Below are 16,591 nucleotides of genomic sequence, written 5' to 3'. Positions count from 1 at the left end.
TGGCATGTCTTGTGTCTTTTCTAGAGGATAGTGTTGGTTTCTTTACATGCTTATGACTGATACCTGATATCTTTCATTTGAAAGGTACATGTCTAATATCTTTTTTTTTTTTTACGCTTATATCTAAGTTACATATGCTCTCAATGAAAGTGCAGAACAATTAGTTCATGACACAGGCTAGATGATTGTAACGCATAATGGGTGGTTGCCCTGCACACTTAATAAACAAACTACAGCTAGTCCAAAATGCAGCAGCTAGAGTTTTACCAGAACCAGGAAGTATGACCATATTAGCCCGGTTCTATCAACACTGCATTGGCTCCCTATTAAACAATGTATAATTTTTAAAATATTGCTGATTACTTACAAATCACTAAATGGTTTATCTCTCAAGTACTTGAGCGAGCTCTTAACGCATTATAGTCCTTCACATCTATTGCAATCAATTATGGCCAGTTGATAATACCTAGAACATCAAAATCGACTGCTGGTGGTAGATCCTTTTCCTCTCTAGCACTAAACCTCTGGAACAGTCTTCCTAACATTGTCCGGGAAGCAGACACACTCTGTCAGTTCAAATCTAGACTAAAAACACACTACTTTGACCTAGCATACACAACCCATTATAGACTTCTATTATTCAATGTTAGGCTGCATAGATTAGATCAACCGGGAACACTCCGCATGAATCCTGATGTACTTGTTACATAAGAAGGATGGCATCTACGCTAATGTTAGTCTCTGTTTATCTGAGGTTTACCACAGTCCGCCATTTCCAGATCTGATGAAGGACCTGCGCCTGTACACGATGACAATGTAGTCCTGAAGTGTCAACCAGTCCCTCCACTGTGAAGGCCTCCTTCCCTTCCTTCTACCTCAGTACAGATAAAATGATGTCGGGATAATTCTGCTTCGCGGGGCTATGCAGACGCAACAATTTTTCTGTATTAACATTAAGGCCAGACAAGTAGCTTATTGAGGGTTGTTTTGTAAAGGAGGACTACACGCCTGCGCACATATTCAAACGCACATACCTTTGGACTGAACACGTAATGCGCATGTGCGCGACATCTGCGTTTTCGCGGGTTTACGTTTTTGAGGTTTGCGCAGAGATAACGGATAATCGTTTGCACCTTCCGAACCTATTTCAGGGAATTTTAGGAAATTTCCTAACTGTCTGTTCTCGAGACACCAGGCACTGTTTTGTGCGGATGGGCGGCAGGAGCGCGTTAAGGGTTTTCTGTTAGAACGGTGTCGTGTTAGCGGCCCCTAAGTTAATAACCAATGATCTTCGCAACGGAAGTGAATCAATCAATCAAAACTAACTTTAGCTGGACAATAACTTTATCCTAGAGCTGTTGTAAAGCCAAAACGTCTCAGGTTACGACTGTAACCTATGTTCCCTGAGAACAGGGAACGAGACACTGCGTCGAATGACGCTTTGGGGAACGCCTCAGGCGTGACAGGTGTCTGAAATCACTATCAAATCACGGCAATCATAATGACCGGCGACAGCCCGTGAATCATTAACGTGAATGATTAACGTGCGACCTGCAAATATAAAAGGGCGCCTTGCAAACATGACAAACACCTTATCGTCTGAAGGGACTGTTTGGTAGGCAGGCCCCGAGGCATGGCAAGGAGACGCAGTGTCTCGTTCCCTGTTCTCAGGGAACATAGGTTACAGTCGTAACCTGAGACGTTCCCTTTCGAAAGGGAACTCGCACTGCGTCGAATGACGCTTTGGGGAACGATATACCAACGCCACCATGCTAAGGGGAGTGCCTGCCAGGCGGCAGTGACAACTGTCAGAACCAGCAAATTCAAATGAAACGCTAGAACCACTCACCCTCAGGTCACACTGGGCTGTCAGTGACAGCACTCCCTACGGTCATAGCCCAAGCTATATGATACCACAGAAAACCTCCATAAACATAGTTTAGTGAAAGGTCTACCTGGGCCTGCTCCAGGGCCTAGGACCACAACTTCAATCTTAGAAGGGGTCCTTTCTAGGGAATGTGGCTAGGGAACCCGAGGGAACCTCAGCCAGTCACTATTCAGGGGAACGTGCCACTTGAAATGCCACCAGGCAGGCCTAACCTGGTGTCACAACATAAGACACTACAGTCTGGCCACTTCCTGTCTGTCTGAAGACAGAGCCTCTGGACACTCGCCTTTAGGAAGGCATCCAACCCAAGGAACTGCGAAGCAGGCAGTGAACCACTCGGCCCGGATCTCAGAGACGGGATATCCTGGAGAGTATGACTCAGCATAGTGCTTAACAACCCTTGCCAGCGAGGGGAGTTTCTCTACTCGATCCCTGGATCGACCCAGTGTTTGTGTTTCAAAACACTGAGGAGGCCTGTGAGGGCCTAAGGACTATCTATCTGGGAGGCCTCATGAGAGGCCTACGACCGACTGACCAGACTCAGGAGACCACATACTCATAATGACCCTCAGAGAGGGGAGAATAAAATCTACCTGATAGGCAACCAAGCTGTAGCAGGATAAAGAGGTTCCAGGAGGGAACCCGTAGCAGAGAATAAAAAACTTGGGTCGAGCCAGGGCACAAGCTCACCTGCGGCAGCTGTCTGATAAGGACTGCTAAACTGATAGTAAGCGGCCACTAGCTTACAAAACCCAGCACCACTGTGAAACTACTCTCAGGGAGACCTGGAGAGGCCTACTACCTGACAGCCACAGTATGTGGGAGCTCACCTACAGAGAGGCCTACTACCTGTTACCAGATAACCACCTTAAGTGGAAACTTAAAGTAAGTTGGAACTCAACTTCAGGGAGGCCTGGTGAGGCCTACTACCTGACAACCATGACATGAGGGAGCTCACTTTCAGGGAGGCCTGGTAGGCCTACTACCTGATAGTCACAATATGTGGAAGCACACCTTCAGGGAGGCCTGGTGAGGCCTGCAACCTGATAACACCATACCTGGAAACTACAGTGTGTGGGAGCTCGTTCTACTATCTGACAGCCAAGACATGAGGGAGCTCAACTTCAGGGAGGCCTGGTGAGGCCTACAAGCTCATAGTTCAAAAACGGGAATTCAATTCCAGGGAGGCCCATGGGGCCTGCCACCTAGTAACCACAGTATGTGGGAATTACCCTCAGGGAGACCTCCTTCAGGGAGGCCTGAAGAAGCCTACTACCTGAAAACAGTCTAACAGCTGGATACTAAGAGCCCTAAATCCGGGTGCTTACAGTCCCAGGGCGGCCTGCTAAGGCCTGCCAGACTGGGCTACATGGTGACTACTGCTGGGGACTCGCCTAACAGGGAGGCCTGGTCGGGCCTACTAGCTGATAGCGCGTCTATTCTGCTACTTTAACGAACACTGCTGGAAGCATACCAAATTAAAAAATGTATCTAAAGTTTTTCCCTAAATGTATGTTCCACAATGTTGGGACCCACCTCCGAGGAGGCCTGTTAAGGCCTACTACTCGGCAGTGAGCCTTCCGCCAGAACTACCAAGGCCAACCAACAAAGGTGAGCTGGCCTAGGAGCCCTTTGGGGCCTACTACCTAACCATGCAGCCTTCGTGGCAGAAAGCTGTTACTACAGCGCTTACAGCATCCTGGTACCTAATCACATTGCCAAAGGCAGTGTACTCAGCAAAAGGCAATACCCTTACAGCAGGGGAGTACAACATACGCCACTCTGCCTAGTGGAGGCCCCACCTTAAGGGCCTACCTACTATATGAATGGGCGTCAGCTCATGGCAATGCTCTGGCTTCAAGGGAGCGGAGTTCAAAAAAGACCGGAGTGAAATGCAGTTAGAACTCCCTGCTCAACCGGAGCCATCGTGGTGTGAGGTAGAAAATACAGAGCTGAGAATGGAATACTCAAAACTACCCTGAGTTAGCGGGGGAGTAACACCATATGCCCCTGAAAAATTAGCGAGGGAGCGGGCCTGCAAATGGCTCCAAAGGGTGACAGGGATTAGTCCTGTGCCCAGCCTAGGGGAGCGGGGGCTTGCCTACAAGCCAACCAAATTTTACCCCTCGTTCGAGCAGTTCAGCTCAACGGGCTGAGTGGAGCCAGCTCTAGAGGCCTAACCACAAGTAGCTCTGTTCGGCAGGGTCTGGCAAACTATCACATCGCAGAGCGAAAGACAGCCTAACCCTGCCTGAAGGATCATACCTCAACTACCACCCTGCATTACTCTATCACCCCTGAATGCAGTGAAAGGGGCGGGCCTTGGCCAACAACTCCCATTTAAGGGAGGAGGCTGAAATAAAGGGGAGGAAGCCTAACACCTGTAGGAGTGCGGCAGCTATACTTAGCACAACGCCTCCAATACCCCTATTTATTTTATTTTTTTTTATCAAACAGACAGTCCCTGAAGACGAAAAGATGTTTGTCATGTTTGCAAGGCGCCCTTTTATATTTGCAGGTCGCACGTTAATCATTCACGTTAATGATTCACGGGCTGTCGCCGGTCATTATGATTGCCGTGATTTGATAGTGATTTCAGACACCTGTCACGCCTGAGGCGTTCCCCAAAGCGTCATTCGACGCAGTGCGAGTTCCCTTTCGAAAGGGAACAATCTGTTACGGTAATTTCCTATTATCACTGTAAAGCTGCTTTGAAACAATCCATGTTGTTAAAAGCGCTTTATAAAAGAAGGTGACTTAACTTGACTTGATCTTGTACCTGCACTGGTACGTAGTGATGTGAATATTTCGGCCTGAAGGTCAATTAACTGACACTGGAATTGTTCCATTTGGTGCCATGATTTCTTAATTACATGACCAAGACATTTGAACAGTTCACTTTTGATTCAGTTAAACTAGTGTTGCAAAATTTGTCTAATGAAAGTTGAATGAGCTATACAGTTGTTGAGAAGTTGTACATCCTTTCACAACTGACACTGTACTTTGTTTACACAACTTAATTCTTCCTACTGTATTGGAAAGAAAAGTATCATTATTTTGTGTAGAGAACTCTGCTCATGTTTTTGCATGATCTATGAAAGCATTTTTTTCCTTATTGTGACTGTTTTCATGAATTTAAGAATTGACCAGTTTAATTATATTTATAATTCGATCTGCTAGTCAGACTTATGCTGGCCGTGTCCAATAATTTAGTCCACTTAACCTTGCACCTTTCTTACGATGGACTGCAAACTTGCATTCATATCTGACAAATGACAACTGATGGATTGAACCAAGATTCTGTCCTACCTTTTTTTTTTTTTTTTTTTTTCAGTTGGTTTCATTCGAATGTACTTACAATATTCAAGAAAAGACTTGTCGCTGATTCCATTACATCAATTTTATTTTCTTTGTCTGACTATGAACACGAATAAAGGTTGTTTTTTTTTTTTTTTTTTTTTTTTGTTTCCTGAATTCAAGCACAACCTTCTGTGATAAGTTTAAAGTAAATGTGATGAATCACTGTCTGTCTCATGCACTTCTCCATGTTTTTAGTTCTTAGCATTTGTGTTTGTATTGCAGAACCAAAGTATAGAAAATTCTCCTCCACACTGCAAGATGATCAGTATCCCCTGGAAATGGTAGAGCATCCTGGAATATGGGATCTTTTCACTTCTTAACCTCTATTTCTTTTTCCCCTTGAAAAGACTTGACACATCCTGAAACACAGAGAGCAATATGTCAATGCAATCAGTTTGATTACTGGTGTGATTACTGTAGCCAGGTGATTCCTCACCTGAAATAGCAAGATGACTGGTTCACATGTACCTTGTGCCAGCACTCTGCCAACACAGGGCCAGGCCACAGTGCATATTGGCATTATCATATGAGTGTATGTGAATAGCAATTAAAGAGACCATTCACCATTTCTCCAGTGTAACAATACAATGCTGAGTCCAGAATACAACTGTACAGTCTTAACAAATCTTGCAGTATCCACGTTTTTCCAGTGTTGAGAAACAGGAAGTATAATGTCCTCCCGGTGACCAACATTTGAACTGCCTCTTCTCAACCAGCTCAACATTTTGAATTCACAATGAGCTCACATACTCACTGTGAGTATCACAGTATAAAAATGGTGTGATGTCACTGGGATCATGATCTCACGTGTTGACTGGGGCTAAATGATTTATGAATAAAAAATGGCTAAATGCTGGTTTATATATGCAAAGACAAATTAACATGTGACAAGGTGGCATATCAAAGGTATTTACATCAGACTAAAAAGTGTGTTCATTTAAAGCTACACTGTGTGATAATTTCCCCCATCTAGCGGTGAAATTGTATATGACTACCCAGTGAATATTAGTTTCTGTTCCTTTCAATTTCGAGGGTGTTTTAACTCCTACGGTGGCCGTATTATTCCAAGATTAACATGGCTTCCAGTTCGACTTCGTCCAATTGCGCCTTTAAAACTATTCATCACCTGTGATCCGTCGCAGCACAGATTTATGTTACAAGGTAAACAATACTTTTTCACCATTGACGTGAGGAAAAGTAACGCAAGTTATACTAGAGGTCGTTCTGGCGTTATGCACAACCATGCTATGGTTAGACAATTAAGCAACTATAAAACTTTGAATTTACACAAATAGGCTGGATTACCTGCCGAGAAGAAAGCAGGCAACTTCGATGTCCGTTTTAAAATCTTTGCTCCTCATGAGCTCTTTCCATCTGGGAAAAGTTACTCCAATATTGACTTTGGTCTTGCTGATTTGCCTGTCGCGTTGACGTTTTAATTCTCTCTTTCGCTTCCTTGGCGACTCTGCTACATGTCCTCGAAAATAGGCGTGATCCTCTATCAGCAATCTTTCAAATCTGCCGGCAGTCGCGAGTAATCTCCCCCTCGCATTCGTCTCTGTGTCACTGAGTGTAAAGCGCGAAAGGCGAAGCTTGAATTTACAGGTATGTCCCTCTTTGACTAATGTAGTTTCAAGATGGAGGGGCAACATGGCGACCGCCATTCGAACCCCTCACCCGTATGTACTTTCAATGGCAGATTATAAACTTACGAGAATACTTTATTGCTTGAAAGAAGTAAATATACATTAATGAGCACATATATTTTTGAAAGAACTAAGTGTTTTTTGCTAAGAATCAACTAAAAAAATTACACAGTGTAGCTTTAATCACACAGTAATAGTGATTTGGGACACAAATTAAGGCAGAGAGTCTCAGTGTGTACCATTCACATTGTGTTTTGTGCAGTGAATTACTGGCTGCCAAATAATGAAACCAGCAAAATTCAAGAGATATTTAGAAACCAAACACTTTTGCACATTACTGGAACATTGCATTTCAATGTAATATTAATAAAAGTCAAGTCACCTTAATTTATATAGTGCTTTATACAATACAAATTGTTTTAAAGCAGCTTTACAGTGATAAGAGGAAAATAATGCATTTTGGCTGTTGTTCAGCTGAAGTCAGTGCAGTGTTGATTCAGTTCCATTGAAAGAAATCTAAGGATCATTAGTTGTTAAATTTGTTCATTTCATTTATAAAGCAGTTCTGGAATAAATGATGTCATCGTCCAGTTCAGTTCTCATACAACAGCGTCAGTACAGTTGGATCAATAATATTGTTGAAAATTAAGTGTCTCCAACTAAGCAAGCCTGGGAGGTATTCCAGAAAGCAGGTTATGTGACATTCCCAGGTATGTTTAAGGGTAAGTAAGTGGATGGAGGTAACCAAAAATGGAGGTAACTTTCAGGGTATGTAAGTAGCCTTAGCAACCTACTCTCTGAACATGAACTGCTCCGGAGCAGGTTCTGTTTCAAGGTTAGTTTACTGTAGAGCACAGGTGTCAAACTCAGTTCCTGGAGGGCCACAGCCCTACACAGTTTTGTTCCAACCCTGCTTCAACACACACACACCTGCAGTTTTCAAATAAGCCTGAAGGACTTGATTAGCTGATCAGGTGTGTTTAATTAGGGTTGAAGCTATACTCTGCAGGGCTGTGGCCCTCCAGTGCTGCGTTCCAGTCCAAAATTGTCATGCCCTTCACTCGCTAACTTCCCTCCGTCTCGTTCACTCGGATGTACGTCATTGCTTACGTAGCACGAGTGCCCACTACTGGCGGAAACTGCAATGGGCTGAACTGGAACGTCCTAAGCACTTGATCACTTGGAATCAGCTATGGAGTTGATTTATTATTTACATTTTTTTTCCTTTAAGAATTTGTTTAATGCAGCATAGAAATGTTTATGTGTGTTTGGGTTGTTTTAAATAAAATAAAAAATATAATTAAAATACCATAGAGTTGTCTGTTGTGGTGGTGATTAGACAATCTTTGGCGACGTCACAATCGTACTGCATTGTGGGACATATAGGTGCCTGAAGTGTACATTTGAAGTAGACTCGCTCCCTCGGTCAAAATCGAGGGAACGAGGGTCTGTCCATATAAACTTCCCTCATCCACTTCATGAAGTGGAACGCACTTCAAAATGGCGGCAGGGATTCCCCCGAGGGGAAGTGCTTAGGGAAGTTCGCAAGTGCGTGTCTAAAAGTGGACTGGAACGCAGCACAGGAACTGAGTTTGACACCCCTGCTGTAGAGGTTCAGTGCATGCGTGTCCTATTGATGATGCTCCAGTGGGCGTGACAGATTGCGCACCATATAATATATATATATAGTTATATCGATATATAAAGTGCTATTAAAACAAGGTAATGTTAATTTTATTATAAAATATAGCTAAATAATTCTCATCTCACACATCGTTGATCTGCGTTCAGACATTTTTTTTATTTTTGCAACAAGACGTTTTTCTATGCTATAATGTATTTCCTTAATAAAAGACATTTCAAGCAATGTGGAAGTAAAATGACTAAACAAAAAATAAACTTATACAACCATGTTATCTTTGCAAGCACAGACTGTTATTTAGTTTAATCAGTCTTTCTTTTTATTATATAATTAGCATCAAACAAACAATGAAAAGAATGACAAATGATAGCACAACCACCAAGGAGGCGATATGCACCAAGTATGTAAAACAGCATTTAACAAAAGAAGAAGAAAGTAGTAGTATCCCATGCTTTTTCTTACCGTCGCTCTGTTGAGAATGTTTGGTGTGTTAACCATGAACATACTCTGAGTTGGATGAACTTACACCTGGACACATTTTTGGAACCAGCACACTTTGAGTAAGCAAGGTTTGGGCTAATCAACCGAGAGTTCAGGGTATATGTGAGGGTAAGTTAACCTTGCTTTCTGGAATACACCCCTGGATCTAGGTTGTACTCTTGTTGGTGTATTCAATGCTTTTAAAGGGATAGTTCACTTTGAAATTAAATTTTGGTATGTTTTAGCTTACCTGAAGGGCATCCAAGATGTAGGTGTCTTTTTTTCCGCAGTAGTTTCAATTTTGATATTTTTAGGTCAAACCGTTCTTGTCTGACAGTCATATCATGCAGGTCTATGGTCACGGTCTCAAAAAAGCATGCACAGAGTCCAAATGAAAACAATTCCCCATCGTCCAAATTAAACAATTCCCCATCGTAAGTACACATTGATGGCCTAAGACACGAAACGAGCGGTTTGTGTGAGAAAACGAACAGTATTTATATCGTTTTTACCTCTTATAAAACAACCACGTCCAAATGATCTGAGGGCGCGGGCGCTTCCTGCTGTGTGACGTGTGCGCAGACTGGTGCATAGATATATACACTAGAGGTCGCCTTGGCTACGGCAGTTCATTGGAACAAATGTCTTTAATGCGACATCTAGTGTATATATCTATGCACCAGTCTGCGCACACGTCACACAGCAGTACCAGCTTCAGCCCGTCCCTGATGGCAGGGGGTTCTGACTTGTGTGCAAAGTTTCAAGAGTTTTTGAGCACGTTAAGGACCCCAAAAGCCCCTGAAACCTTGATTAACAATATAAAAGCAATAGTCAAATCCCCCCTCCCCTCACACACACAGAGACACAGAGAGAGGGAGAGAAAATTCTTCAGAAAATCCACATTCAAACCAAAATATCTCTCTTCCTGTTGGTCGGAGATCGTTAATGTAAATTAGAAAATTGTCCGTCTTGATGAGAACAATACACATACCAAGTTTTGTTGCTGTTGATAAAACTAACCCCCCCACTTATGACTAAAGGTGGCGCTACTGAGCCCCTCACCACGCCCGTTTCTGAAACTTTGCACAAGTCTACGGGCTAATAAGTGTGATGTGTCTGTCGAGTTTCATCCAATTTCAAGTATGTTAAGAGTCTCAAAAGCATCAAAAAAGAATATTAAAGTTTGAAGCGTTGCCATGGCAACGCTTCAAGAGTTTTTGAGCACGTTAAGGACCCCAAAAGCCCCTGAAACCTTGATTAACAATATAAAAGCAATAGTCAAATCCCCCCTCCCCTCACACACACAGAGACACAGAGAGAGGGAGAGAAAATTCTTCAGAAAATCCACATTCAAACCAAAATATCTCTCTTCCTGTTGGTCGGAGATCGTTAATGTAAATTAGAAAGTTGTCCGTCTTGATGAGAACAATACACATACCAAGTTTTGTTGCTGTTGATAAAACTAACCCCCCCACTTATGACTAAAGGTGGCGCTACTGAGCCCCTCACCACGCCCGTTTCTGAAACTTTGCACAAGTCTACGGGCTAATAAGTGTGATGTGTCTGTCGAGTTTCATCCAATTTCAAGTATGTTAAGAGTCTCAAAAGCATCAAAAAAGAATATTAAAGTTTGAAGCGTTGCCATGGCAACAGTATTAAATATATCAAAAATCCTTTCACAGGTCTACATCTGCCGTGTGTTTACATTAACGCAGCGCGTTAACGCCGATAACGGCCCACCACTAATATATATATATATATATAAATATAGCTGCGAGCAGCGATGGAGGGCCCAAGCCGGTGACACCGCCACCCCGGTGCCTTTAGTGTAACTAAAGGCACCAGGGTGGCGGTGCCACCGGCTTGGGCCCGCAATCGCTGCTCGCAGCTATATTTATTATTAGGGCCCAAGCCCTGAAAGGGCGAAGGCCCTATTGTTTTCGGTAGGATTATTAGGGCCCAAGCCCTGAAAGGGCGAAGGTCCCTATTGTTTCCGGTAGGATTATTAGGGCCCAAGCCCTGAAAGGGCGAAGGCCCTATTGTTTTCGTTAGGATTATTAGGGCCCAAGCCCTGAAAGGGCGAAGGCCCTATTGTTTTCGGTAGGATTATTATTATTATTATTATTATTATTATTATTATTTTGTCAACCTTTCGGGCACTTTTGGGGCCCTTAACATGCTCGAAAACTCTTGAAACTTTGCACACAGGTCAGAACCCGCGGCCATCAGGGCCGGGCTGAGGCTGGTACTCGGGCGTGGCAGGGGGGCTCGACAGCGCCCCCTGGAAAAGGATCCGAACACGTGTCCATAAATCAAACACGCTTGCATGTAATAATATGAAACTCGGTACACATATAGATCTCATCGGGCCGAACAACTTTCGTGCTCTAAGTTTTACGCCAGCCCAACAGGAAGTCGGCTATTATGGGTTGTTTGGAAACGCATGCTGTGGAATTTAATGTACTCCTCCTAGAGAATTCATCCAATCTCCTCCAAACTCGGTCAGCATGAAGACAAGACATTGAGGATGCTAAATTGCGGACGGATTTTTGATATCTCGAACGGTTTGGCCGTGGCGAGGAAACGAATTTATGGCGAAAAATGAAACAGGAAGTGTGTTATAACTTCTGCATACATTAACTGATCTTGATGAAACTTCAGCAGTGTGTTCGTTGTAAGAGGCCGATCACATGGATGTGACTATTGTGAGTCAAAGTTATAGCGCCACCAACAGGCAGCAGGAAGTACATCACTATTAAAATGCTTTGAAATCACTGTCTTATTTTTACCCGATTTGCTTCAAACTTTATGTGTACAATGTAGACACACGGCAGATGTAAACCTGTGAAAGGATTATTGATATCTTAGATACTGTTGCCGTGGCAACGCATCAAACTTTAATATTCTTTTTTTATGCTTTTGAGACTCTTAACATACTTGAAATTGCATGAAACTCGACAGACACATCACATTTATTAGCCCGTAGACATGTGCAAAGTTTCAGAAACGGGCGTGGTGAGGGGCTCAGTAGCGCCACCTTTAGTCATAAGTGGGGGGGTTAGTTTTATCAACAGCAACAAAACTTGGTATGTGTATTGTTCTCATCAAGACGGACAACTTTCTAATTTACATTAACGATCTCCGACCAACAGGAAGAGAGATATTTTGGTTTGAATGTGGATTTTCTGAAGAATTTTCTCTCCCTCTCTCTGTGTCTCTGTGTGTGTGAGGGGAGGGGGGGATTTGACTATTGCTTTTATATTGTTAATCAAGGTTTCAGGGGCTTTTGGGGTCCTTAACGTGCTCAAAAACTCTTGAAACTTTGCACACAAGTCAGAACCCCCTGCCATCAGGGACGGGCTGAAGCTGGTACCCGGGCGTGGCAGGGGGGCTCAACAGCGCCCCCTTGAATGGTGTCCTAAAACTTGGTCCATAGATCAAACACGCTTGCATGAATTAATATGAAACTCGGTACACATATAGATCTCATCGGGCCGAACAACTTTCCCCCGGTCAAGTTTTACGCCAGCCCAACAGGAAGTCGGCTATTATGGGTTGTTTGGAAAACTCTTGCTGTGGAATGCGAAGTACTCCTCCTAGAGAATTCATCCAATCCCCACCAAACTCGGTGTGCATGAAGTCAAGACATTGAGGATTCTAAATTGCGGACGGATTTTTGATATCTCGAACGGTTTGGCCGTGGCGAGGAAACGAATTTATGGCGAGAAAAGAGAAACACGAAGTGGAATAACTTATGCATACATTAACTGATCTTGATGAAACTTCAGCAGTGTGTTCGTGGTAAGAGGCCGATCAGATGGATGTAACTATTGTGAGTCAAAGTTATAGCGCCACCAACTGGCAGCAGGAAGTGTGTCACTTTCAACATGCTTTTTACAAAAGTGGGCGGGTTAGTTTTAACTACAGTAAAAAAAAAAATAGTTTGTATATTGTACTCATCAAGCCGGACAACTTTCTAATTTACATTCATTAGCTCCGGCCATCTGGAAGTCAGATATTTTGGTCTGAACGTGGATTTTTTTGGATATTTCAGACTCTGAGTTTTTAGTTACTCCTCCTTATACATAGGGCTATACTGCCCTCTTGTGTTCAAAATCAGGTAGGCCTATTGTATCTATATAAAAATATACTAGGTAATATGTGACTTTGAGAATATTTTACCACCGGTTAATCGACGTGTGACACCACTGGGGGCTTTAGAATCGCCAACTTAAAAACGAAAGTAAAATATGTTCGTCCGCACTGACATTGATAGTGGTTGAGCAAGCATTTCAAATGAATTCCTATGGAAGTAGGAATTAACTGAAAAACATTCCTCGCTCGTTCCTCGCCGTGGACGCGCACCATTATGAATGCCCGTGCAGCCGTGAGCATTTTAGTTTAACTTAACAAGCACCGGCCCGCCGGCGGGCCGGGGGCGGGGCTATAATTTTATTACATTTTTTTAAATAAGAAATATTCAACTGACTATCATAAACTATACATCATTTGAAAGCTAAAACACTCAAGAATCATGTTCTGAACTTGTTTTTGCAATCAGTACACCAGAGAGGAAAGGGTTAAATGAAATGTTGAAGGACTGGTAATGTAAAAATGACTACAGTGAACGCAATACTTATCTTTCATCTCCTATGGTTCAGATCAGTTCGGACGAATCCAAGAAACACCAGCATACATTTCAATGTAAGGGTCTACTCTTCAAAATGCATCCCACTTTTTAACCCAAAACAATGAAAAAATAGGGAAAAAAACAAAATATCCTCCTCTGTTTTCATGAGCGTTTGCAGTTAGAGTACTCCATCATGTTCATTTTCAATGAAATATCGAACCTAATCTGTATTCCAACGTTCTAAATCCACCTCTCCCCCGTAGATTAGACTGTTCCGGATAAAAAGAATCATCCCACTTGTCTCTCCTTCAATCACAGGCTCTGTAATAGATCAAAATACCAAGGGAGCTTTTTACAGGCTGAGAAACCTGTCAATCTTGCACCTCGGTTTTCGGCTGGATAAAGTCTAGATATAGCCAGCCAATGGCTTGTCAGAAAAGTTTTGATGGATGGGAGTTTTAACCAATTAAAACACGTTTGCAGTGATAGACAGATTTGTCAAATACAAGTGCGCAAAGTTGTTGTTCGCTCGTGCGCGTCCGCCATTTTACGCACGGAGCGCATAGGTAGCCATTGTTTTGCTACACGGAGCTCCTGTCAACTCACAGATTGTATCCAAATTTATATTTGACAATCTTCATCATGAATCGTCGTCAACAGAAGGGTTTTTTGTGGTGTTTGAGAGTATTTTGGGGACGTGATGAGAAGCAGTGACGAAGAGCAGCGACGAAGAGCAGCAGAAAGACGCATCTCATAGCTGCTAACGTTACAGAGATAGCACGGTGCGTCGTCGATTCGGCAGAAGAGATGTTTGTTCATGGACTCGATCCCGTTTTAGATCGGTAAGTTTAAACACATTGTCTTGAATTGTTATGTTTATCAAGTATTGGCAGTTTTTCTGTTTATGTCATGTTTTTGATTATAAAATGACAGTGGACATTAGGCTACTAGCAAAGACAATAGGACGAGTAATGTTAGGTAATAGAGCTGTATATTATAGGCTACAGAGAAAATATTTATAACACACACACATTATATTTATGATGCATTGAATATAACAATAATGGAAGGAAAGGATTATAAAAACGAAGTCAGGTGAAGATGTTTTGATTATAAAATAACAGTGGAGATGACTAGCAAGAGACTACAGTGATATGTTTATATGAATGTATGAATGAATGGTGCATTGAATATAACAATAATGGAAGGAAAGGATTACAAGATGTCAGGTGAAGATATAATAAATATATATAATTATATATACATAGAAAAAATATAATTACAAATGTTTTATAATGTTGAGCATTATAATGATAAGGTATTTGACAAACAGACATTTGATATTGTAATATGACGGAATATTGATGCTGCTAATAGTAGAATGTGACTCAAACTGAAATCCTCTTTTGTGTGTGTGTGTGTGACTGTGTGTGTGTTTTCCTGTGCTGTAAAATAGGCCTTCAACTGAAACAGATGAGGAATGGAATCCGGAGTCAAGTCCTGAGCGACGAAAGAGACGCCGGCAGTCGTCGTACACTTACTTGACCAAGTTTTCATATTCTATTTGAAGTTTGTGTTTGTTCTGCTTGGTTTTGTTCTGCTTGTTTGCTTGCTCTCTCTCTCTCTCTCTCGCAGTGGTTGTCTTCTGAGTTGGCGCAATTGGAGCAAATGTGACATGCTGGTGTGAGGGCAGTACTAGGTAAGTACTCACACATACACACATGCATACACAGTGCTGCGAATTGTATTTATTCTGCTTAGACACCTTTTTTTTCCTCCCCTCTTATTTGCAGTGGTTGTCTTCTGAGTCGGCGCAATTGGAGCAAATGTGACATGCTGGCGTGAGGCAGTACTAGGTAAGTACTCGCACATAATCACATGCATACACATCGTTGCAAATTTTATTTGTTCTGCTTACACACTTTATCTCTCCTGTCTTTCAGTGGCTTTGGTTTCCAGAACAAACCTTGGGTAGTGACTGCCTTGATCAACATGTCTTCCTACACTTTGTAAAAACAGTAAGCGGTTGCTTTTTGTTTTAGTAATTGGATATTCATTATAATTATGTTTATTTTAATTTATTTGAGTAAAAACCATTGTTGCAATTACAAATGTTCTTTTTTTCTTTTTATATATTTTATTCATTAGTTGTAAAACAAGCACTTTTGGAATGTATACATGAAGTGATTTTTTTTTGTTTCACTGTTTTTGCTATTAGAATTGTTCAAAATAAAGAGTATTTTGTTAAAATGTTAAAATGTTGTGCTGAAATCATTTTTTCTTGTGTAGTTTGATAGGCAGAATAGTTCTGAATTGATATACATGCATGTAGTATGTAGTGTTTACTCCTTATGTCATTTGGTAACCAGGTGTCCATTTGGAGTCTCCAAGTGGCCTTTTGGAAAGGACGCCTAGACTTTTCTTGAATAAAAGCTTACAGGAACTACATTTTTGGGAGTATCATCCTCAAATTTGAATCAAAACATGGTCAGACATTCAGTTTTATCTTTATGGTGTTTTCAGGCCTTTAACATAAAATTCTGATAAATGTTTCCCTAAGTGAAGTTTATTCAAAGAAATCGTGAGTCACTTTCATGTATATGTTACCTTGTTTTACTCTGTTCCTATGCTACTTTGAGTTATAATGACTCTTGGGTAACAAAGTTTCAAGTGTCTAGTTTAAAAAAATATCAGAGTTATGAATGTGGACCATAGAGTTCAAGAGCTACAGCCATTTGTATTTGGGTATGTCGTTTTCAGAAAATTCTCAAAAATAGGGGCGCTGGTTAAGAGGTTAATTTTAAAATTAGCACCTTTTGGGGGAAGGATTGCTTGAAATTATTTTACAAAAGCACAATGTTGTGTTTTATTGCGACTGTACACAAATATAAGTTAACACTTTGCAGTTTGAATGTCGTCCTGTATAATGACGGAGTATGTTTTTA

General features: G+C 41.9%; 1 long non-coding RNA gene across 1 annotated transcript; it reads left to right on the top strand.

Annotated features, from left to right (window-relative positions):
* Window positions 1-14,179: 14,179 nt before the first annotated feature.
* Window positions 14,180-15,900, top strand: LOC307168894. Its single transcript, XR_013823007.1, has 4 exons — window positions 14,180-14,488; window positions 15,103-15,345; window positions 15,440-15,502; window positions 15,590-15,900. It is a non-coding gene; the product is annotated as an uncharacterized lncRNA (long non-coding RNA).
* Window positions 15,901-16,591: the final 691 nt, after the last annotated feature.

Source organism: Squalius cephalus (assembly GCF_949319135.1).
Source record: "Squalius cephalus genome assembly, chromosome: 12".
Lineage (NCBI taxonomy): Eukaryota > Metazoa > Chordata > Actinopteri > Cypriniformes > Leuciscidae > Squalius > Squalius cephalus.
The sequence above is the reverse complement of the archived record's forward strand: the minus strand, read 5'-3'. Positions and strand labels throughout refer to the sequence as shown.